Consider the following 24,696-nt stretch of genomic DNA (forward strand, 5'->3'; position numbering starts at 1 on the left):
AATGTACCATATTAATGTAAGACGTTAATGATAAGAGCAATTGGGTGTGCATATATGGAAACTCTATACAATCTTATCCATATCTCTGTAAATCTAAAACTATTATAAAAAATAAAGTTTATTTTTAAAATTAAACTTTATTGAGGTATAACTTATGTAAAATAAATTGGATCCATGAAATCTACATGAAAAGATTTTTTAAATAATGTGTTTTTTTAGGTCATTATAGAGTGACATGCAATTGTAATAACACAGAGAGAGTCCATGTACCCTTTACCCAGTTTCCCATTGGTAATATCTTTGCAAGACTATAGCATAACATTACAACCAGAATATTAACATTGATACAGTCAAGATACAGAACAGTTCCATCACCTCAAGGATACCTAAGTGAGGAGAGGGAAAGAATGGAGGAAAGTGTGGCTATAAGAGGGCGATAGGAGTGGGCCGGCCCCGTGGCTTAGCGGTTATGTGCACGTGCTCCGTTGCTGGCGGCCCGGGTTCGGATCCCGGGCGAGCACCGATGCACTGCTTGTCCGGCCATGCTGAGGCCGCGTCCCACATACAGCAACTAGAAGGATGTGCAACTATGACATACAACTATCTACTGGGGCTTTGGGGGAAAAATAAATAAATAAAATTATAAAAAAATAAAAAAAATAAAAGGGAAAGCACACAACTAAAAGAATTGATCCCATTAAATACACTATTTAAAAAAAGGACAATAGGAGAGATCTTTGTATTGATTGAACTGTTCTTTATCTTGACTGTACCCATGTCATTATTCTGTTTGTGATATTGTAAGATATTACAAAATGTTACCACTGGAGGAAACAGGGTAGAGTATACACAGGATCTCTCTCTATTATTTCCTCCTGATATTTTGAATCTACCCTAACCCTACTCTATGCCTTTTCTCTTCCCAAAGAATTTATCACAATCTAATAGTCTATACAATTTACAGTTTTATTACATTTATTGTTTATTTTCTGTCTCTACTAGAATATAATTTTCACGAAAACATGGATCTTTTTCTGTTTTGTTCCTGATGTATCCCAAATACCTATAACAGTGCCAGACAGTATTATGAGTTCTAAAATATTTGTTGAATAAAGCGAAGTAAATATTATAAAAGTATCACTATATTTCTTGATGCCATATCCAGCCCTGAAGGGTGTTTCCCTCCAAGAGCTCAAATCTGAAATGGTGTCTCTTACGTTCTTCTTGTCCTGTTAGCAATGAGTTTATCACTTCTAATACTAACAGAGCTCAGAGTGGATCTACCTATAGGCTGCTGTTCCTAGAGTCTTTCCTCTCGTGTGTATCTCTTTGGGAATTCCTAAGAGTCGTCTTACATGTGGTCTGCACCTTGATCTATACTTTTGCCCTTACTCAGCATTAGCTGCCAAGCACTCTGCCTCTCACAAAAGTTGTTTGCTATTTATTTGAGAAGGAAATATGGGCATATTTAAAGCTTTACTCCCGAGTTTTTCAACAAGCCTCAAATTGATACCTGCTTCTGCTGCCTCAAAACGTGTACATTTTCCTCCTTCAGATTTCCAAGGAAGTTGTATGCTTGTCCAGCTCATCTTCTAGGACGAAGTTCCTCAAATTATAGGGCTGTAGATATAGCAGGTTTAGGAGCAAGGGCATCCCATCATTCTGCTTTTCCCCATCTCCCAATGCACAAACCCTGCCACAGCTGTTGTTATTCAGCATCCAAATTGTTCAAAAGTGCTGTCTATACTTATTGTTTCCAATTCCTTTCCTCCCATTCCCTCTTGAATCAGCTCCAATCAGATTTTGATCCACATAATTTCACTGTAAACCCTCTTGTCAATGTTACTAAGGACCTCTATGTTACTAAATCCAGTGGCTAATTCCCAGTCTTTATCTTACTTGATCTACACATATTTTGACATAATTGCTCACTCTCTCCTCCTGGAAACACTTTTTCACTTGATTTTCAGGACACCACACATTCTTGGCTCTCCACCTACCTCATGGTCACTCCTTTTTAGTCTTATTTTTTGTTTCTCCTACTCATTTGATCCTCTAAAGATTAGATACTCCAAGGGTTCAATTCTTAGGCCATTTCTCTTCTCAATCTACACTCACCCCCTATGTGATTTCATCTCACTGCACGGCTGTATTACCATCTATACCACTCTTCAACTGCCAACGTGACATTTTCTCTTGGATGTCTAAAGAAATTACAAATTTAACATGTTTGAAATCATTTTACTGATCCACCCCAAAACAAGCAAACAAAACACAACAGACAAACAAAACCCTACTGTACCTTTATTTTTCTCCACTTCCGTTCATTTCAGTTTCTTCTACTTGCATGGAATAAAAAGCTTGAAATCATCCTTGACTTCTCTCTTCCTTGTACTTCTTAAATAAAATTGATCTGGAAATCTTGTTAGCCCTACCCATGTACTATATCTCCAACCAACTACTTGTCACTCCCTCCAGTGCTATTAACCTGGTCCAAGCCACTGCCATCTTTCAATTTGTTTATTTTAATAGCTTTTTAACTGCTTCTACTCTTGCTCTCCTACAGTCTATTCTCAAAAAGTCAAAGTAATCCTTTTAATACCTAAGTCAGCTCATATGTTTCTTCCACATAAAATCCTCTAATGACATCCTCTCAGAATAAAATCTGAAGTCTTTCAAATGGCCTACAAGACCTTATAACTTTATGATTTCCTCTCGTATTCATCATCTTAATCAACAACACCTCTGACATCCTTGTTCCTCGAACATACCAGGCATGTTTTCACCTCAGGACCTTTGTACTTGGTATTTCCTCTTCCTGTAATGCTCTTGGTTGAAATAGACAAATGACTTGCTCCTTCACCCCTTTCAAATCTTTGCTCAAATATTAACTCAGTGAGACTTACCCTGACCACCCTATTTAAAATTGCAACCAACTACTACAGCACTCGTCTCCTTTAGCATGCTTTATTTTTTCCATAATATTTCATCTTCTAAAATACTCTATAACTTACTTATTCATTTTGCTTATTTGGCATCTCATTCTGCTAGAAAATAAGCTCCATGAGAACAAAGGATTTTGTATCTTTTGTTCACTGCTATGTCACCAGCATCTGGAAGAGAACATCACAAATATTAGGTACTTAAGAAAAGTTGGTGAATTTTGAATCATGCTCCACCTGGACTGATTTCAAGTCTATTCTTACCTAGACATGTGTCACACCCTGAATTCATCCATTCTCACCATTGTTATCTTGCTGCCACAGCACAGACTCAGGTAATTGCTATTGCTGATCGACACTCTCGTCCCATAAGTGCTAGTTGCTTCTGCCACCATTTGGGGTAAACTTGTCCAATGCCCACCTTCATGGATCTCCTGTGTGTTCAAATGCCACTGGTCATTTCTGCAACCTAAGTACTCCAGACAACAACTTGGAATTTTCCTGAGTCATTATCTGCACCATCACAGTTTACTTTTGATATAATCATTTGTTATAATCATCTCTTGGGCTTAAGCTGCTTGGAACTGTAAGGAAATGCCTTTCTATCACATCTTTGTGCGGGTTTAGAAAGATCTAATGGTAAATATGCAAGGGACTCTTGTGCTAGAACACATTTAGTTTATGCTCATAGCTATTTCTTCTCCTAGGACACAAAGGTGCTTCTTGAGAGTTGGGTCAAGGTGGGTTCAATCATTTTGGACTGAGTATTCCTTAATGTTGTCAGAATGCCACATACCGTACCAATACTTACTGTTTTCTAACTTCAGTCTCTGTTACATGATTCACTCATGTTGCTAGACTCTATATTTTGCCACATTGGATTCACTTGCAGAGCCCTGCAGTCTCTTCTGTCATGAACTCCTCATACTGTTTGTAAGATGTGTCTCTATGCAGAGCATGTAAACCTTTAGTGTACAAAGTCAAGTTCTTTCCTAGGAGGTGAATTGCATCTAATAAGGGTCTTCATCAAGAATGGCACTGCTGAGGTCTAGTCAACAAAGACTCAATCTCCTCCAGCTATCTGTCAAATGTTTTTAGGAAGGTGCTTGTATGACAAAGTGAAACAGATTTAGCTTTATGGAGTCAGGTTGCTTTTATCTCAGGAAGATTGTTTTCAAGCTTTATCAAAGAAAAAATGAACCCCTGAGAATCTCTTCAGCTATATCTGGGGAAATATAATTAGGGAAAAGACACCACAGACTTGCAGACTAGGTGGCCCTGTCTGGGAAAGCAGTATTCTGGTATAATCAATAAGATCTAAGGCCTAACTGCATTCTTGGCCTTTAGTTCTCCATTTGAAAAATACTTTACCCTTACGATAGTTATTAGGATCTGCTGCCAGTGACTAAAAAATTCAGAATTGCAATTGCTTAAAATACTTTAGAAATGTATTTCTCTCATGTGAAAGCCTGGAGTTTCACATTTCAGGGCTGATGTGGCAGCTCTGATCAATGAAATCCTCAAAAATTTAAGCTCCTCCAGTTCACTCTCTACCTTGCTGAGTATGGCCCTCATCCTTAAGTCTGAAGCATCAACTGCATTCCAGGCAGCAGAACAGAAGAAAGGATGAAGAATAAGGCACAAAGTGCAAACTTCAGCCCTTTTATAAAGAAGGTTGTTGGGAGCTGTCACGTGACACTTCTACTTTCATCTCACTAGACAGAACTTAATCACATGTCATAAGTGGGGATGCTAGAAATTTATTCTTTATTTTGGGCAGCTACATTTCCAGCTAAAATGACTATTACCTGGCTGATTGAATCTAAGAGCCTACGTCAAGCTTGAGAAAAGTGGATATTAGGAGCAGTCTCTGCTACAATCCTTCTCAATTAAGCCACCTTTCAGTTACATATATGTGTAGTATAGTTGGCATCCATAGGTATGTGTGTGTGCACATCCGTGTGTGTAGTAGTAGTAGCCTTTATGGGAGAGGTGGTATGAGACGAGATAGATTAAAAACATGGACTTAATTCCACTCAATTTTGCTGTGAACTTAAAACTGCTCTAAAATATAAAACATATTAAAAATAGAAAAAAACATGAACATGAGTTAGAAGACCTTAGATTTAAACTTCAATCTTTCCACTTACAAGCTCTAAGACCTTGCATAAGTTATTTCACCTCCCTGAACCTCAATTTCCCATCTGCGAAGAAGAAATAACACCAACTTTTGGAGTTACTGTAATTTTTTTTTTATTTTATTGATGTCATAATAGTTTATAACATTGTGAACATTTAGTTATACATTATTGTTTGTCAGTCACCATATAAATGCGTCCCTTCACCCCTTGTGCCCACCTCTCAACCCCCTTCCCCCTGGTAACCACCAAACTGTTCTTTCTGTCCGTGTGTTAGTTTATCTTCTACATGTGAATGAAATCACGCGGTGCTTGTCTTTCTCTGTCTGGCTTATTTCGCTTAACATAATACCCTCCAGGTCCATCCATGTTGTTGTAAATGGGACAATTTTGTCTTTTTTTATGGCTGAGTAGTATTCCATTGTATATATATACCACATCTTCTTTATCCAATCATCAGTTGAGGGACACTTAGGTTGCTTCCACTTCTGGGTTACTGTAATTTTAATATCAATAATATATACAAGTTTCTTAAGCACAGTATTTGACACATAGTAAGTTCAATAAATAGAAGCTTCTATTATTATTTTCTTATTTATATGTACACATGATTATTCACATAAAAACTTACCCATTTATCCATATGGAAGCTGCTCAAACAATAGTTTCAAAATTGTTGGAGCATTGTGTATCAATTTTGAAAGAGATAGTGTGGCTTTCTGAAAGGGCCCTAAAGTCAGAAGAGCTGAATTTTAACTCAGATGGCCTTGGGCATTTTACTTGCTATTTTTTCATTTTTTTTTCTTTCTTTCTTCCTTCATTTCTTTCTCTCTCTCTCTTTCTTTGTAGTATGATATCAAGGATCATGGGAGGTAATGGGTATGCATTAGGGAAAGTACAAAGTACTTCGTCCTTAGCATCCCTGGTCTCTACACACTATGTGCTTGTAGCACTCACCTCATTCACTTGTGACAGTGAAAATTGTCTCCAGGCATTGCCAAATGCCCTGGAGGGGGCAAAATCGCTTCTAGTAGAGAAGCACTACTCTAAGCAATAAGATATTGAAAAATTAAATGATAGAGTTATAAATTTAGAATGTAAACCATTTAACAAAAATTATATTAAATATGACATAAATTTAAGGCAATTTTCCTTTCTAGTCTCCTGGTGTGTAAAGTTATATAAGTCTTTCAGTAATCACAGATGCATAGTGTAATGGTAAAGGTAGGAAGCTGGAATTTTAAATAAAAAATACAATCTTCTATAATGCTGAAATTGTTGTACATTCTATAATACTGCAATTGTTTTAAATAATCTGGTATGAAGTGGAATAATGAAGCTGAATGTCACCTACGTATCCCATCCTTAGGCCCTCTAAGTGACCTCATCCAACCCTTCAACATCCCAGCTTCTGAATACTCCATTTGAGCAGGAGAGTGAAAGTTTAGGAGGAAAATAAGGCTGATTTTTTTTCATTATTCTTGGAGAACTCCAAGAACATCATTATATCTATTTTCATAAAATAATTGAACTCATGCCTCACATTGCTCATACTTGAGCCTATAGCTCCACTTAGTGGCTAATATGGTTAACGGGAAAAGCAAGTTTAAGAGCAGTTTTCTTCCTAAGTCTAGTAGATAAACAGATGCTATCTCTATATTCTGATTTTGTTACAACACTTAAAATAATCAAGTGCAGCAGAACTATAATCCAAATATCAAACAGTTGTAGTTTCATCCAGTCTCAGGGAAAAATCATATTCTCCCTTGGTAGATATTACGTTAGAGGCCTAAGCTCAAGCATTCAGGTGAGGGGACGCCTTTTCTCTCTTGTACTGCCTGACTCTGCTCCAAAAGCAGCAATTAGACCAAGGCAGAGGAGTCAAGGGAAAAGGAATAGCTGGTAATAGGATAAAGGAGCTTTGCAGTGAGGAGGGTGATGATGACACACAGACATGCCAAGCAGGGTTAATAAAAAGATTTTTTTGAGAGGAGAGGCCTTTATTGTTATTTTATTATTAAAGTAACACATGCGCATTACAATGAATTCAGAAAATTATGAAGAATAAATAAGATAATATGTAGTCCCACCTCTATGTAGATAATTACTTATAATATTTTGGTGTATGTTTTTTTTTCTTCTATATACAAGCTCAAGAGATCAATTTTTTTTCCTCTCTGAAACAGATAATATTAAACTGAAGATTAATTTCAACTACAGTTGAAGAACACAGCATCCTTTACTTGGTGAATTTTTTATAATTGAAAAAGTAATATATAGAAATGACTAAAAATTCTAAGAGTACAAAGAGATAGAAAATGAAAAATAGGTATTTCACACACTCAGACACTGTTTTTCCTTTCTCAGAGGCAATATCTGATAATGTTAAAAGTTACGTAATATAATAGATAATATAAATAATATAATTCATAATTATATTATGTACATTTTTGCACTCTAATGAATCTGAGATATTTTTCCATATTGGCCCACATAGATATGCTCTACTTTCGTTAATGGCATATTTTCTGCTGTATGGATTTACCATACTTTTTAAAATATATATATTCTTTTTTATTGAGGTAACATTGATTTATAACATTATATAAATTTCAGATGTACATCATTATATTTCAACTTCTCTATAGACTACATTGTGTTTACACTCAAAAGTCTAGCTGCCATCCATCACCATACACATGTGCCCCTTTACCACTTTCAGCCTCCCCCCACCCCCTTCCTCTCCGATAAGCACCAATCTGTTCTCTGCATCTATGTGTTTGTTAGCTTGTTTGTTTATCTTCCACATATGAGTGAAATTATATATTTGTCTTTCTCCATCTGACTTATTTCGCTTAGCATAAGACCCTCAAGGTCCAGCCATGTTGTTGCAAATGGCAAGATTTCATCCTTTTGTATGGCTGAGTACTATTCCATTGTATATATATACCACATCTTCTTTATTCATTCATCCGTGGATGGGCACTTAGGTTGTTTCCAAGTCTTAGCTATTGTAAATAATGCTGCAATGAACATAGGGGCACATGTATCTTTTTGAATTAGTGTTTTCATATTCTTTGGATAAACACCCAGAAGTGGAATAGCTGGATCATATGGTAGTCCTATTTTTAATGTTTTGAGGAATCTGCATATGGTTTTCCATAGCAGCTGCACCAATTTATATTTCCACTGGAAGTGTACGAGAGTTCTCCTTCTCCACATCTTCTCCAACACTTTTTATTTCTTTTCTTTTTAGTAATAGCCATTCTGATAGGCGTGAGGTGATATTTCACTGTTATTTTGATTTGAATTTCCCTAATAATTAGTGATGTTGAACATCTTCTTAGGAAAAATGTTTTTTGGATCCTCTGCCCATTTTTTAATTGGACTGTTTTTTTCTTGTTGTGTTATATGTGCTCTTTATATATTTTGGATATTAACCCTTATTGGATGTATGCCATGCAAATATCTTCTCCCAATCAGTAGGTTGTCTTTTCATTTTGTTGATGCTTTCCTTTGCTGTGCAGAAGCTTTTTAGTTTGACGTAGTCTGATTTGTTTATTTTTTCTTTTGTTTCCTGCTAAGACCGATGTCAAAGAGTGTACTGCCTATGTTTTCTTCAAAGAGTTTTATGATTTCAGATCTTATATTTAAGTCTTTACCCCATTTTGAGTTAATTTTTGTATATGGTGTAAGATAGTGGTCTACTTTGATTCTTTCGCATGTGGCTGTCCAGTTCTCCCAACACAATTTATTGAAAAGATAAATAAATTTTCCTTTCTCCGTTGTATGTTCTTGGCTCCCTTGTCGAAAATTAGCTGTCTATGAATGTGTGGGTCTATTTCTGGGCTCACAATTCTGTTCCATTGATCTGTGTGTCTTTTTCTCTTCTCATATCATGCTGCTTTGATTACTATAGCTTTGTAGTATACTTTGAAATTAGGGAGTCTGATACCTCCAGCTTTGTTCTTTTTTCTCAGGATTGCTTTGGCTATTCAGGGTCTTTTGTTGTTCCATATAAATTTTAGGGTTCTTTGTTCTATTTCTGTGAAAATTGTCATTGAATTTTGGTAGGGATTGGATTGAACCTATAGATTGCTTCAGGGAATTTGGACTTTTTAACTTAATTCTTCCAATCCATGAGCACAAAATATCTTTCCACTTCTTTGTATCTCTTTCAATTTCTAGCAATGTCTTATAGCTTTCAGTGTACAGATTTTTCACATCCTTAGTTAAATTTAGTTATAGGTATTTTTTGATGTTCTTGCAGTTGTAAATGGGATTGTATTCTTGATCTCTCTTTCTGCTAGTTCAATGTTAGTGTACAGTAATGCAACTGATTTTTGCATGTTTTTTGTACCCTGCACCTTTACTGTATTCATTTATTACTTCTAATAGTTTTTTGGTGGATTCTTTAGGGTTTTCTGTATATAATATCATGTCATCTCTGAATAGTGACAGTTTTACTTCTTCCTTTCCAATTTGGATACGTTTTATTTCTTTTTCTTGACTAATTGCTCTGGCTAGGACTTCTTTCAATACTATGTTGAATAAGAATGGTGAGAGTAGGCATCCTTGTCTTTTTCTTGTTCCTAGAGGGATAGCTTTTAGTTTTCCACAATTGAGTATAATGTTAGCTGTGGGTTTGTCATATATTACCTCATTATGTTGAGGTACTTTCCTTCTACATCCATTTTATTGAGAGCTTTTATCATAAATGCTTATTCTTGTTGAATGTTTTCTCTGCATCTATTAAGATGATCATGTGATTTTTCTTCTTCATTTTTTTAATGTTTTGTATCACATTGATTGATTTGCAGATGTCAAACCGTCCTTGTATCTCTGAAATAAATCTGCCTTAAACATGGTGTATGATCCTTTTAATGTGTCGGTGTATTCAATTTGCTGATATTTTGTTGCGGATTTTTGCATCAATGTTCATCAGCAATATTGGCCTGTAATTTTCCTTTTTTGTGTTGTCCTGGTCTGATTCTTTTATCAGGTTAATGTTGGCCTCATAAAATGAGTTAGAAAGAATCCCTTTCTCTTCAGATTTTTGGAAGAGTTTGAGAAGGATAGGTATTAAATCTTCTTTCACTTTTTGGAAGAATTCACCAGAGAAGCCATCTGGTTTTGATTACTGTTTCAATCTCTTTACTTGAGATTGGTCTCTTCAGATTCTCTATTTCTTCTTGATTCAGTTTTGGAAGGTTGTATTACTCTAAAAATTTATCCATTTCTTCTAGGTTATCCAATTTGTTGGTGTATAATTTTTCATACTATTCTCTTTTACTCCTTTGTATTTCTGTGGTATCCATTGTAATTTCTCCTCTTTCGTGTCTGATTTTACTTATTTGAGTCTTTTTTTTCTTGGTGATTCTAACTTTTGTCTATTTTGTTTATCTTTTAAAAAAAACCCTGCTCTTAGTTTCATTGATAATTTCTATTGTCTTTTTAGTCTCTATTTCCACTCTGATTTTTACCATTTTCCTCATTCTACTGATTTTGAGCCTCATTTGTTCTTTTGTTTTCTAGTTCCCATAGGTGTAATGTTAGATTGTTTGAGATTTTTCTTTTTTTTCAAGGTAGACCTATATTGCCATAAACTTCCCTCTAGTGCTGCTTTGCTGCATCCCATAGATTTTGGAATGTTGTGTTTTCATTTTCATTTATCTCCAGGTACTTTTTGATTCTTCTTTGATTTCTTCATTGATCCAATAGTTGTTCAGTAGTGTGTTGTTTAGTCTCCACATATTTGTGACTTTTCCAGCTTTCCTGTTGCATTTTATTTCTAGTTTCATGCAATTGTGGTCAGAAAAGATGTTTAATATTATTTCTGTCTTCTTAAATTTATTGAGATTTGTTTTGTTTCCCAACATATGGTCTTTTTTTGAGAATGTTCCATATGCACTTGAAAAGAATGCATATTCTGCTGCTTTTGGACTGAATGTTCTATATATAACTAAGTCTATCTGGTCTAATGTTTCATTTAAGGCCATTGTTTCCCTGTTGACTTTATATCTGGATGATCTATCCGTTGATATAAGGGGGGTATTAAAGTCCCCTACTATTGTTGTGTTGCTGTCATTTTCTCACTTTAGGTCTGTTAATAATTGTTTTATATACTTTGGTGACTCTATGTTAGGTGCATATATGTTAACACATGTTATATCTTCTTGATGGATTGTCCTCTTCATCATTATATAATGTCCATCTTTGTCACTTGTTATCATTTTTGGCTTGAAGTTGATTTTGTCTGATATAAGTATGGCTACACCCACTTTCTTTTGGTTGCCGTTTTCTTGGAGTATCATCTTACATCCATTCCCTTTGAGCCTGTGTTTGTTTTTAGAGCTGAGATAGGTCTACTGGAGGCAGTGTATTGTTGGGTCATTTTTTAATCCATCCAGCCACACTGTGTCCTTGGATTGGTGAATTAAATCCATTTGCATTTAGTGTGATTATTAATATATGAGGACTTAATACTGCCATTTTGTCTTCTGTTTTCTGGCTGGTCTATATCTCCATTGTTTCTTTTTCCTTGTGTTTCTGCTGCCATTTCAGTTTGGTAGTTTTCTATGTGTTTCTCATTTTTCTCTTTTTTATATTTTGTGCCTTTGTTCTAGATTTTTGTTTTGTGGTTACCATGAGGTTTGTATAAAAGGTCTCATAGATAAGATAGTCCTTTTCCTGCTGATGGTATCTTATCTTCATTTGCCTGGGCAGGCTCTATCCTTTTACTCTTGCTCTTCTATGTTTTTGTTGTCACTAATTATCCCTTTTTGTATTGTGAGTTTGTTACCTAATTGAAATGGTTATAGTTAATTTTAATCCTTTCCTTTTAACCTTAATGTTATAATTAAGTGTTTACTAACCTATTCTGATATAGAGTTGCAATTTTCTGATTCTTTCTGTCTGTTTATCACCTTGCTCAAAGTCTTGTATACCTTTGCCTTTTCATTTCAGGCAGGAGAGCTTCTTTCAACATGTCTTCTAAGGCAAGTCTAGTAGTGACGAACTCCTTCAGCTTTTGTTTGGGCAAGTCTAGTAGTGATGAACTTCAGCTTTTGTTTGGGCAAGTCTTTATTTCTTCTTCATATCTGAAAGATAGCCTTGCTAGATTGAGTATTCTTGGCTGAAAGTTTTTATCTTTCAATATTTTGAATATATCATCCCATTCTCTCCTGTCCTGTAGAGTTTTTGCTGAGAAACCGGCTAATATCCTAATGGGGGGTTTCCCTTGTAGGTCATTGGGGTTTTCCTGGCTGACTTTAATATTCTTTCTTTGTCATTGACTTTTTACAGTTTTATTATCATGTGCTTGGATAAAGTCTTTTGTGTTGAGATAACTAGATTTTCTACTAGCTTCATGTATTTTTATATCCAATTCCTTCCCCAGGTTTGGGAAGTTCTCAACTATCATTTCTTTAAATAAGCTCTCTGCTGTCTTCTCTTGCTCTTCTCCTTCTGGGATACTTATTACCCTTATGTTGCCCTTTCTAATGAAATCAGATAATTCTTGTAGAATTTCTACATTTTTAAAAAATCTTAGTTCTCTCTTCTCTGTTACCTGCGTCACTTCTAGGTTCCTATCTTCAAACTCACTAATTCTCTCTTCCATATGGTCTGCTCTATTTTCAGTGCTTTCTAATGCATTCTTTATCTCATTTATTGAATTCTTTAACTCCAGAATTTTTTTTTTAAGGGTTTCAATCTCTTTGGTAAAGTATTCTTTCTGCTCATTGCTTTTATTCCTGAACTCATTGAATCCCCTTTCTGATTTTTCTTGTAGTCTGTTGAGTTTCTTCATGACAGCTATTTTGAATTTTTTATCAGTTAGATCACAATCTTCTATGATTTTATGTTTGGCTTCTAGAGAATTATGATTTTCTTTTATTGGTGCTGTGTTACCATGGCTTTTTGTGGTGCTTGCTGAGTTATTCCTTTGCCTGTGCATTTGTCATAGAAAACACGTTTTCTTACTCAAGTAGAGCTTTGTCTGTTTTGATTAAAACTTTTCAACCAATTGGAGATTAGAGGCCTTTATTTTGTTTCTCAGTAGGTGGTGCTAGAGTTCTGGTTTTTGGTTTCCCTTACCTGAGCTGCCTCTGGCTATATTTGAGGTTCTGCAGGTTCCACCCTCCACCACCTCTATTTGGGGTGTTGCCAGTACTGTTGTTGTTGCCACCTGTGCCTCTGGGGGGGGTCTCTGATTCTTTGCTGTTGCCAGTGTTGCTGCAGTCACTGGCTTCACTGCCAGGGGTACAGAGATAGCTGACACGTTTGCCACATCCTGGATTACCTGTATCAGAAACTCCACCACCGTGACTGGTGGTGGGTGAGAGTGGGGATGGACCCAGGTTTGCACAGACCACTTCTGCTGTTGCCCATTACCTTGTGGTCATAGGTGTCACTGTGGTTAGGATGTGAGAGTTCTGTATGCACCTCCACAGATTTTACCAGGCTCTGAGCTGTGGATGGAGGCACAAGATCATTAGGTTCCACCTCCACTGCTGCTCCACTTCCCGTGGCAACAGGTGCCACTGCAGCTGGCTGGCCAGAGTTGCACTCCTCCACTGCTGCCCACCAGGTTCTCTGGGGCTGGGGCAGCAGGGTCAGCTGCTGCAGCCAGGGATACAGGGTCCTGGGCTCTGCCTTTGCTGTTCTCCTGTTTATACTCTTCTGTGTGCTCCAATCTACTCACCTTCGAATGTACCAATGTGTGGCTTTCTTTGGCATCCTGGTCTATTGAGCATTGTAGCCTTTGTTGGGTTATGGATGTTTTGCTTGCTGTAGATTGAAGGGGAGAGACAAAAGCATTCTCTCACACTGCCATGGTGGTGACATCTCCTTTCCATACTTTTTAAACCAATTGCCTATTGATGAAAATGCAATGTTTTTCCCCTAGTCCACTGCTTTATTAGAACCAATCCTGCAGCAAATATCCTTGTGCATATACCTGTGTACATGTGTGAGTATATCTGCAGTACATATTTCTAGAAGTAAAATTGCTAGATCAAAGGGAATGTGTGTGCTAAAAGCTATTGTCAAATTGCCTTGCAAAGAGATTACAGCAATAGCACATACAGGTGACATAATATCAAAATCTTTAATCTTTGCCAATCTGACAGATAAAAATTGTATCTTTGTTTTCATTTATATTTCTTTAATTATGAGTGGGCCAAACATATTTTAACACATTTATAAGTTATTCATATTTCTTTTGATGATCATATTGTTCGTGTCTTTAGCCTATCTTTGCCTATTGAGTTTGTCCTACTTTGGCTTCCACCGAAAGCAGAACTTGATACATGGACTTAGGTTCATATAGTTTATTTGAGAGATGATCTCAGAAAGCAGGAGTTAGAGAGTTGGTAGAGTGAGACAAAGAAGAAGAAGGGGCAATAAAAGGATGCATGGACGCATTATTTAGGTCATCACAAGTTTTTTGGGACAAGATAGAGCAGACTCATTTCACCCTGCTCCTTCCCACAAGGTACAGCTATAACCTCTGGATTTATAATGCCTCTGGCAACCAAAGGAGTACTCTGAAAGGTGGTAAGAGGAAGGCAAGGTGGTTTGGGGCTCCCAAGACGATAAATAACACAGTGGCGAGTTGTCAATTTTTCCCAACCTCCAACTGAGTAACAGAAGGTAGCCTAGATAAGTTCGTTTCTCCCTCATATCTAATGAGAGTCCCTCTGATAACATTAGGCAAGCCCAATACCACTACAAAAAGAGATTTATCAGAAACTTCATGAGGAATAAGTGGACAAGGGAGTCACTCTCCTTCCTTGCTGGGCTGGAGACTCCAATCCCACACTAGAAGATACTGGAGCAGCCTGGCAACACCAGCAAGAGTGGTTCCACCACAACAGTCAGCCTAGCCTGGAAAGCTTCGTTGTCACCACTGGCATGAGATGCCTCTTCCCCACCCAGAGACACTAGGGCACCAGTAGAATAGTTTCTACAACAAGTGTCCAGCCAGGGAAGTATTCTCCATCACCCACAGATATAGGAAAACATATCACAACTACCTCACTGTCAGGGAAGACTCTTTGCCCCCATGGCCTGAGGCTCTCCCCTGACACTCAGAGACACCAGTCACCCAGACCTAGGGAAACATTTTCTGCTCCACTGGCAGGTACTAGTGGCAGCTAAAGCAGCACCAGATAAACCAAGCATACCAAAATAATACTGAAAAGCCTCTCAGAATAAATAAGATGTCATTTTAACCACAGACCACAAAAGTAGACCAGGGGCTGGACATCAGCATCATGGTAGCATAAGACATCCCTTGTATTCCCCCTGCCTTCAACAACAAAACTTCGGCATCCATCCATGAACAAAAGTGCCTTTGTGGGAGTTGTAGGATCCAGAACCACTCACCAAAGGACCTGAGAGGAGTTTTGCCCACTTGTGCATTGCATAATAGGCAGACAGACCTTGGTACTGGTTGTGGAAACTGCAGGAGAATGTGAACTGGTTCCAGTCTCACTCATCTGTGGTCTGGAATCACCTGGAGAACACTTTCTTGGGCAGACAGCTACAAATGGGAGCATCTTTGTGGAAGTCCAGATTTCCAGAGGAGCAATTCTAGCACTCCCTTGAAGCAAAAAAATCACAAGTTTGGACACATTGGAATAGGTAAGAGAAAAAACTTGACTTTGCCAGCATCACCCCTCCCCCGAGGCTGCACAGCTTAGGGCTAAACAAATTGACCCATGATTTCTCCCATAAGAGAAAGGGACAGTGGGTAAATGAACACCTGGCTTCCTACCTGGTAAATGAAGAGCTGTGTGGAACACTGCCAAAAAGACTCATTTCCCTTTCACAGCATCTAGAGTATTAACTTAAGAGCTCCATGACTGGGGAGAAGGAACAGATCAGGGGAGGATCATTTAGGATTCCTGGAGGGTATTCAAGGGACACGGTTCTTGCTGACTGCGCTCTGGACTCCATGAGGAAGCCTGTCCATGCGCTGTTGGAAAAATCTCACCCACAGATTCCCCCAAATGGCCCACGGGCACCCCCATATAGTGTGTACCAAACCCACACCTCCCTCAACTCTGCAGCTGTCTCCCTGTGGTGATGAGAGCGAGACTAGGAAGAAGTGGAAGAAGACTAGGAAATATGTGCAAAAAGCAGGCCAGGGTCTTTAGGCAAGGAAGAAAGCACAAAATTGAGCTGTAGTGCCACCTTCAAGAAAACAAAAGGGAGGCTATCAGCAGCTTGCCTGCTGTGTTGTAGGATCAAGAGAAAACATACAAGCTTAAGAATGCTGTCACAAGAGAAAACAAGAAGCATGGAACAGGAGTATGCATACAAGGTCTGAGAGAGCCTCAGAACTTACAGCAGGACTAATGAATGGTGTGGAGGAGGTGACTATTACTTCAAATGTGGAAAAAAGCAATACAAAACTCCAAAGAACATAAAAAATCAAGGAAACATGACATCACCAAAAGATCACAATAATCTTCCAGTAACCAAACACAAAGAAACAGAGATCTATGATTTATCCAATAAAGAATTCAAAATGGCTGTTTTAAGGAAACGTGAGCTACAAAAAACACAGAAAGAAAATTCATTGAAATCAGGAAAACAATACACAATCAAATGATAAATTTAACAAGGAGATATAAATCATAAAAACAGACTTTCTGGAGCTAAAGAATTCAATGAATTAAATGGAAAATACAATAGAGAACATTAAGAGCAGAATAGATCAAACAGAAGAATCAGTGACATAGAGGATAAGGACTTTGAAATAACTGATTCAGAAAAGAACAAAGAAAAAAGAGTGAAAAAAGTCTATGTGATCTATGGTAGACCATCAAAAAACCAATATCTAAATCATTGGAGTTCCAGAAGGCAAAGTGAGAGAGAAGGGGTCAGAAAGCTTATTTAAACAAATAATGGCTGAGAACTTCCCAATAATGGGATGATTTGGACATCCAAATTCATAAAGCTAAGAGTCACCCCATTATTTTAATCCAAAATGATCTTCTTCAAGGCACATTATAATAGAACTGTCAAAAGTCAAAGACAAGGAGAGAAATCTAAAGGCAGCAAGTTAAAAAAGACTGTAACCCACAAAGGAACCCCCATTAGGCTATCAGTGGATTTTTCAGCAGAAACCTTATAGGTCAAGAGAGAGTGATGTGATATATTCAAAGTGCTGAAAGAAAAGAAAGTTGTCAAACAAGAGTACTCTATCAGGCAAAGTTATCCTTCAAAAATGGAGGGGCTGGCCTGGCGGCATGGTGGTTAAGTTCGCACACTCCACTTTGGTGGCCTGGGGTTCACAGGTTTGGATCCCAGGTGTGGACCATACACCGTTCGTCAAGTCTTGCTGTGGTGGCATCCCACATACAAAATAGAGGACAATTGGCATGGATGTTAGCTCAGGGACAATCTTCCTCAAGCAAAAAAAAAAAGAGTAAGTTTGGCAACAGATGTTAGCTCAGGGCCAATCTTCCTCATCACCCTAAATAAATAAATAAATAAATAAAAAACGAAGGAGAAATAAAGACTTTTCCAGACAAATAAAAGCTGAGGGAATTCATCACCACTAGACTCGTCTTATAAGAAATTCTGCAAGGGGTTCTGCAATGGAAAGTACACTAATTATTAACATGAAAACGTGAAAATATACAAGCCACTAGTAAAGGTAAATATAGAGTCAGATTTAGAAAACTCTAATTCTGTAATATAACGCTGTGTTAACTGCTTAAGTATAATGTAAAGGTTAAAGGAAAAAAGTATCAAAAATAACTATAGCTACTATAATTTGTTAATGAATACACAATATAAAAAGAGGTACATTGTGACATTGGAAACAAAAAGAGGAGAGTAAAAGAGCAGAGTTTTTGTATGTGATTGAAGTTAAGTTGTTACCAGTGTAACAGACTGTTTTTACTATAGATGTTTTACGTAAGTGTCATGGTAACCACAAAGCAAAAACCTACATTAGATTCACAAAAGATAAAGAGAAGGGAATCAGAGCATACCACCATGGAAAATCACCAATTCAGAAAAGAAGGCAGCAAGAGAGAAAGTAAGGAACAAGGGAACTACAAATCAGCCAGAAAGCAATTACTAAGGTGATATTAATAAATCCTTATATAGTAATAATTACTCTAAATGTAAATGGCTTGAATTCCCAATCGAAAGGCACAGAATGGCTCGATGGATATAAAAAAGCGAGACCCACCTATATGCTGCCTACAAGAGACTCACTTCAACTTTAAGGACACACATAGGCTCAAAGTGAAGAGATGGAAAAAGATATTCCATGCAAGTGGAAACCAAAAGAGAGCAGGGGTAGTTATACTAATACCAGTCAAAATAGACTTTAAGCCAAAAATGTTAACAAGAGAAAAGCGTCATTATAAAAGAGTCAACTCAACAAGATTTAACAATTGTAAATATATACACACCCAACATCAGATCATCTAAATATATTAAGCAAATAGTAACAGAACTGAAGGGAGAAATAGATAACAATGCAATAATAGAGGGGAACTTCAATACCCCATTTCCAGCAATTGATAGATCATCCAGACAAAAAATCAACATGGAAACATTGCACTTGAACCACACTTTAGACCAAATGGACCTAGCAGACATACAGGACATTCTACCACCAACAGCAGAATACACTTTCTTATCAAGAATGCACCGAACATTCTCCAGGATAGATCATATGATAGGCCACAAAACAAGTCTTAGCAAATTTAAGAAGATTGAAATCATACCAAGTATCAGTTCCAACCACAATGGTATGAAACCAGAAATCAAAAACAAGAAACTGTAAAGTTTACAAGTATGTGGAAATTTAACAACACACTCCTGAATAACCAACGGGTCAAAGAAAAAATCAAAAAGGAAATTCAAAAATATGAAAATAGGAAAACAACATACTAGAACATACAGGATGCAGTAAAAGCAGTTCTAAGAGGGAAGTTTATAGTGATAGATAGCTATATTAAGAAAAAAAGAAAGATCTCAAATAAACAGCCAAATTTTAAACCTCAAGGAACTAGAAAAAGAAGAATAAACTAAGCTCGAAGTTAGCAGAAGGAAGGAAATAACAAAGATCACAGCAGAAATAAATAAAATAGAGACCAGAAAAATAATAGAAAATATCAATGAAACTAAGAGCTGTTTTTTGAAAAGATAAATAAAATTGAAAAACCTTTAGCAAGACTAAGAAAAAACAGAGAAGACAAATAAATAAAATCAGAAATGAAAAAGAAGACATTACAACTGATTCCACAGAGATACAAAAGATCATAAGAGACTACTGCAGACAATTATATGCCAAAACGTTGGATAACCTAGAAGAAATGGATACATTCATAGAAACATATAAATTACCAAGACTGGATCATGAATAAATAGAAAATATGAACAGACCAGTGGTAGGTAAAGAGATTGAATCAGTAATCAAAAATCTCCCAACAAAGAAAAGCCCAGCACCAGATGGTTTCACTGGTGTATTCTACCAAACATTTAAAGAAGAATTAATGCCAATCCTTCTCAAAATCTTCCAAAAAACGAAGAGGATGGAATATTCCCATACTCATTTTATGAGGCCAGCATTATCCTGATACCAAAGCCAGATAAGGACACCATAAGAAAAGAAAACTACAGACCAATATCCCTGATGAACATAGGCACAAAAATTCTCAACAAAATTTAACAAACCAATTTCAACAGCACATTAAAAGGATCATACAACATGATCAAGTGGGATTTATCCCTGGCATGGAAGGATCGTTCGACATAAGCAAATTCAACATAATCTCTATCAAAATTGCAATGGCATTTTTTACATAAATGGAGAAAACTATCCAAAAATTTGTATGAAACCACAAAAGACCCCAAATAGCTGAAACAATCATGAAAAAGAAGTACAAAGCTGGAGGTACCACACTTCCTGATTTCAAATTATACTACAAAGCTATAGTAATCAAAACAATGTGGTACTGACATAAAAGCAGACACAGAGACAAATGGAACAGAATTGAGAGCCCAGAAATAAACCTCTGCATGTACGGTCAACTAATATTTGACAAGGGAGCCCAGAATACTCAATGGAGAAGATACTCTCTTCAATAAATGGTGTTGGGACACCTGGATAACCACACGAAGAAAAATAAATTCGGACTCTTATCTTACATCACTCCCAAAAATTAATTCAAAATAGATTAAAGACTATAATGTATAAGACTTGAAACTGTAAAACTCTTAGAAGAAAACATAGGGAGAAAAGCTCCTTGACATGGTCTTGGCCATGATTTTTTGGATATAACACCAAAAAAACAAGCAATAAAGGCAAAAACGAATAAATGGGGCTATATCAAACTAATAAGCTTTTGCACAGCAAAAGAAACAATCAAGAAAATGAAAAGGCAACCTCTGGAATGGGTGAAAATATTTGCAAACCATCTATGTGATAAGGGTTTAACATCCAAAATATATAAGGAACTCATGTAACTCAATAACATAAAAAACGAACATTCTGATTAAAAAATTAGCAGAGGAACTGAATAAACATTTTTCTAGAGAAGACATTTAAATGGCCAACAGGTATATGAAAAGATGCTCAACACCACTAATCATCAGGGAAATGCAAATGAAAACCTCAATGAGCTATCACCTTACACGTTTTAGGTTGGTTATCATATGGATTGGTGGTTACCAGAGGGGAAGGGGGGAGGGAAGAGGGCAAAGGGATGATTAGGCACATGTGTGTGGTGATGGATTGTAATTAGTCTTTGGGTGGTGAACATGATGTAATCTATGCAGAAATAGAAGTATAATTTTGTACACTTGAAATTTATACAATGTTATAAACCAATGTTACTGCAATAAAAAAAAAAGAGACAAGGGGCCGGCCCTGTGGCATAACGGTTAAGTGCGCATGCTCTGCTGCTGGTGGCCCGGGATCAGATCACAGGTGCACACTGATGCACCGCTTGTCAGGCCATGCTGTGGCGGCATCCCACATAAAGTGGAGGAAGATCAGCATGGATGTTAGCTCAGGGCCAGTCTTCCTCAGCAAAAAGAGGAGGATTGGCATGGATGTTAACTCAGGGCTGACTTCCCCACAAAAATAAAAAAAAAAATTTTTTAAAAAAGAGACAAAAGAATTAGGGGAGAAGTCAAGATGGCAGCATAAGCAGAGTCTGAACTCACCTCCTCCCGCAGACACAGCCAATTTACAACTACTCATGGAAAATTTACCCCTGAGACAGAACTGAAAACTGGATAAGAGGAACTCCTGCAACGAAGGACAATCCTAATTGAGGTGGAAGAGGCAGAAACTCCCTTCTGGAGAGAGAAAAAATGCCTCCTTCACAAGCCGCCGGCTTCACGGCCACCAGGGAACAGCCCAAAGGTACGCAGTCTCCCTGGAGAAGCAGGACCCTGAGCCGGGAGCGCCCCCATTGTAGGCATTTTGTGGACCCAGCACAATCAAGATGAGTGACATAATATCTGACTTTGACTGGTACTAAAACATAGGGGAATACCACCAGAAAACCTGGTTCACAAAGAAATTAAAACCGGCTCTTAAAGTGCCCAGACGCAAACTCACCCACTTCAGAAAGCATCCTAAAATCACCAGAAAGAAAGGTGCATAGTGCTTTGTTGAAAAGAGACTCACCTGATAGGCCCTGAGTGCATCTCGGTGAGAGGTGAGACCTCTCCGGGGACTGGGACATTGATGGCGGCCATTGTTGTGGCCTGGTGTGGGCGTGTTGACGCAGACACCATTGGAGTTCTCCCTGGGGTCTGCTAGCCCAGGCCTGCCCCACCCACTAGAGCACCGATTTAATCCAGCTCAGCCAGGGCAGGCAGCCCACCCTAGAGACTGGCCCCACCCAACAACAAGCCCTCAGGCAACGTGTGGGCCTGCATAGATTGGTGACTGGATTCTCTGCAGCCTGGCAAATGAGCGCACTTCAGTGGGGCAGGGCGTGCACAAGGAGTGGGTGGAGAGTGCGGGGCAGTGGTAGAGTGTGTGGGGCTCCTGCCGTGGAGACATTGGGTCACTTCAGGAGGTTGGGGCGTGCACATGGGGCAGGACTGTGTTGACTGTGTGTGTTGACCTCTGGGTGGCAGGGCTTGTCAGCTGCAGAAGACTTGTGCTTCTCAAAGACCCACATAGGGGGTTTGCCCCACCTTCCAAAGTCTGAAACAATTCGGTGCTCCTGTGCCTGAGGCCAGCCCCACCCAGCTGCAATCCTCAGAGAGCTGACAAGAGACCTAAAGGATGGAGGCTTATAGCAATTGTAAGCCCCTGAGCCTAACGACCTGCCACGCTGGGGGCCTACTCACTTAAAAGAAATACTGCAACACAAATGTGGTATTAGAACTTGCCGCCAAATGTGCTGGGGCTCCCCACACCTGATAAAGAGACTGAAGGGCCCACAACAATGACAAACAGCTGAGCATTACAACAGCTGGCCAGGAGCATAAGTCAGCCTACCTGGGCGCATACAGGGAAAGCAAACAGGCCACAACAGAAGGACACATGTAGCCAACATAGGGGTCACCCCTGGAACATTGGGAACTGAGGTAAGCACGTTGCAGGACTCCTAAGGCATCACTTGTATAAGGTCACCTATCCAAGAGCAGGAGACATAGCTGACCTACCTAATACGTAGACACAAGCACAGGGAAAGAGGCAAAATGAGGAGGCAAAGGAATACATTCCATGTAAGGGAACAGGACAAAACCCCAGAAAAGGAACTAAGTGAAACAGAAATGAGCAACCTACCTGACAGAGAGTTCAAACTAAGAGTCTTAAGGATGCTCACTGATCTGGGGAGAAGAATAGATGAACTCAGTGAGAATGTCAACAAAGAAATGGAAGATATAAAAAAGAACCAATCAGAAATGAAGAATACGATACTGGAAATGAAAAATTCACTAGAGGGACTCAAAAGCAGAGTAGAGGATACAGAAGAACGGATCTGCGAGCTGGACGAAAGACTAGAAGAAATTACCCAAGAAGAACAGGTAAAAGAGAAAAGAATTAAAAAGAGTGAGGACAGTCTAAGGGACCTCTGGGACAACATCAAGCGCACTAACATCCGTGTTATAGGTGTCCCGGAAGGAGAAGAGTGAGTCAAAGGGGCAGAGAATATATTTCAAGAAATAATAGATGAAAACTTCCCTAACCTAATGAAGAAAGCAGACAATCTGGTACAGGAAGCACAGAGAGCCCCAAACAAGATAAACCCAAAGAGGCCCACACCAAGACACATCATAATCAAAACGTCTAGAATTAAAGATAAAGAGAGAATCCTAAAAGCTGCCAGAGAAAGACAAGTTACATAGAAAGGAAATCCCATAAGGCTATCAGCTGACTTCTCAGCAGAAACCTTACAGGCTAGAAGAGAGTGGCATGATTGATATATATAAAGTGCTAAAAGGAAAAAACTTACAGCCAAGAATACTCTACCCAGCAAGATTATTATTCAAAATGTAAGGAGACATCAAAAGTTTCCCACACAAGCAAAAATTAAAGGAGTTTGTCACCAAGAAACCAGTGCTACAAGAAATGTTAAAGGGACTGATTTAAGGGGAAAAGAGAAGACCACAAATAGGAAAAATTATCTATTTCCATGATAAGAGGGCAATGGATACAAATGCACAAAAATGAGGTTAGATATGATATCAAAAACATAAAAGGAGGGAGGAGGGTAGTTAAAGAGTACAGCTTTCAGACAGAGGTCAAACTAAAGAGACCATCAGTTCTGTGTAGAAGGAGAAAGGAACAGAGAAGGACTACTAAAACATTGAGAAAAAAAGTTAAAAAATGGCAGTAAGTACATACTTATCAATAGCTGCTTTAAACGTCAATGGACTAAATGCCCCAATTAAAAGACACAGGTTGGCTGACTGGATAAAACACCAAGACCCATACATATGCTGCATACAAGAGACACACTTCATACCTAAAGAAACTCACAAACTGAAAGTGAAGGGATGGAAAAAGATACTCCACGCAAATGGCAATGAAAAGAAAGCTGGGGTAGCAGTAGTCATATCAGACAAAATAGACGTTAAATCAAAAACTGCAAAAAGAGACAAAGAAGGGCATTACATAATGATCAAGGGAACAACCCAGCAAGAGGATATAACACTTGTAAATATCTACACACCCAATGTAGGTGCACCTAAATATATAAAGCAATTATTAACAGACATAAAAAGAGAAATAGACAGTAACACAAGAATAGTAGGGGACTTTAACACTCCACTTACACCAATGGATAGATCATCCAAACAGAAGATCAATAAGGAAACATTGGCCTTATACAACACACTAGAACAGATGGACCTAGTATATATATACAGAGCATTCCATTCAAAATCCGAAGAATGCACATTCTTCTCAAATGCACATGGAATATTCTCCTGGATTGATCACATATTTGGCCACAAAACAAGTCTCCATAAATTTAAGAAGATTGAAATAATACCAAGCATCGTTTCTGACCACAACGGTATGAAACTGGAAATCAACTATAGGAAGAAAATCAGAAGCCACAAATACGTGGAGATTAAACAAAATGCTACTGAACAACGACTGGGTCAAT

General features: G+C 38.0%; 1 long non-coding RNA gene across 1 annotated transcript; it reads right to left on the minus strand.

Moving 5' to 3' along the window:
• Positions 1–2,308: 2,308 nt before the first annotated feature.
• Positions 2,309–21,817, minus strand: LOC147911835 (uncharacterized). The gene is made up of 4 exons (XR_015550452.1): positions 21,753–21,817; positions 15,526–15,686; positions 3,207–3,376; positions 2,309–3,113 (listed from the first exon to the last, which is right to left on the minus strand). It is a non-coding gene; the product is annotated as an uncharacterized LOC147911835 (long non-coding RNA).
• Between the last annotated feature and the right edge of the window lie 2,879 nt (positions 21,818–24,696).

The sequence above is a fragment of the Ceratotherium simum genome, chromosome X (genome assembly GCF_057802395.1).
Source record: "Ceratotherium simum simum isolate JZ-2026a chromosome X, ASM5780239v1, whole genome shotgun sequence".
In the NCBI taxonomy this organism is placed as follows: Eukaryota; Metazoa; Chordata; class Mammalia; order Perissodactyla; family Rhinocerotidae; genus Ceratotherium; species Ceratotherium simum.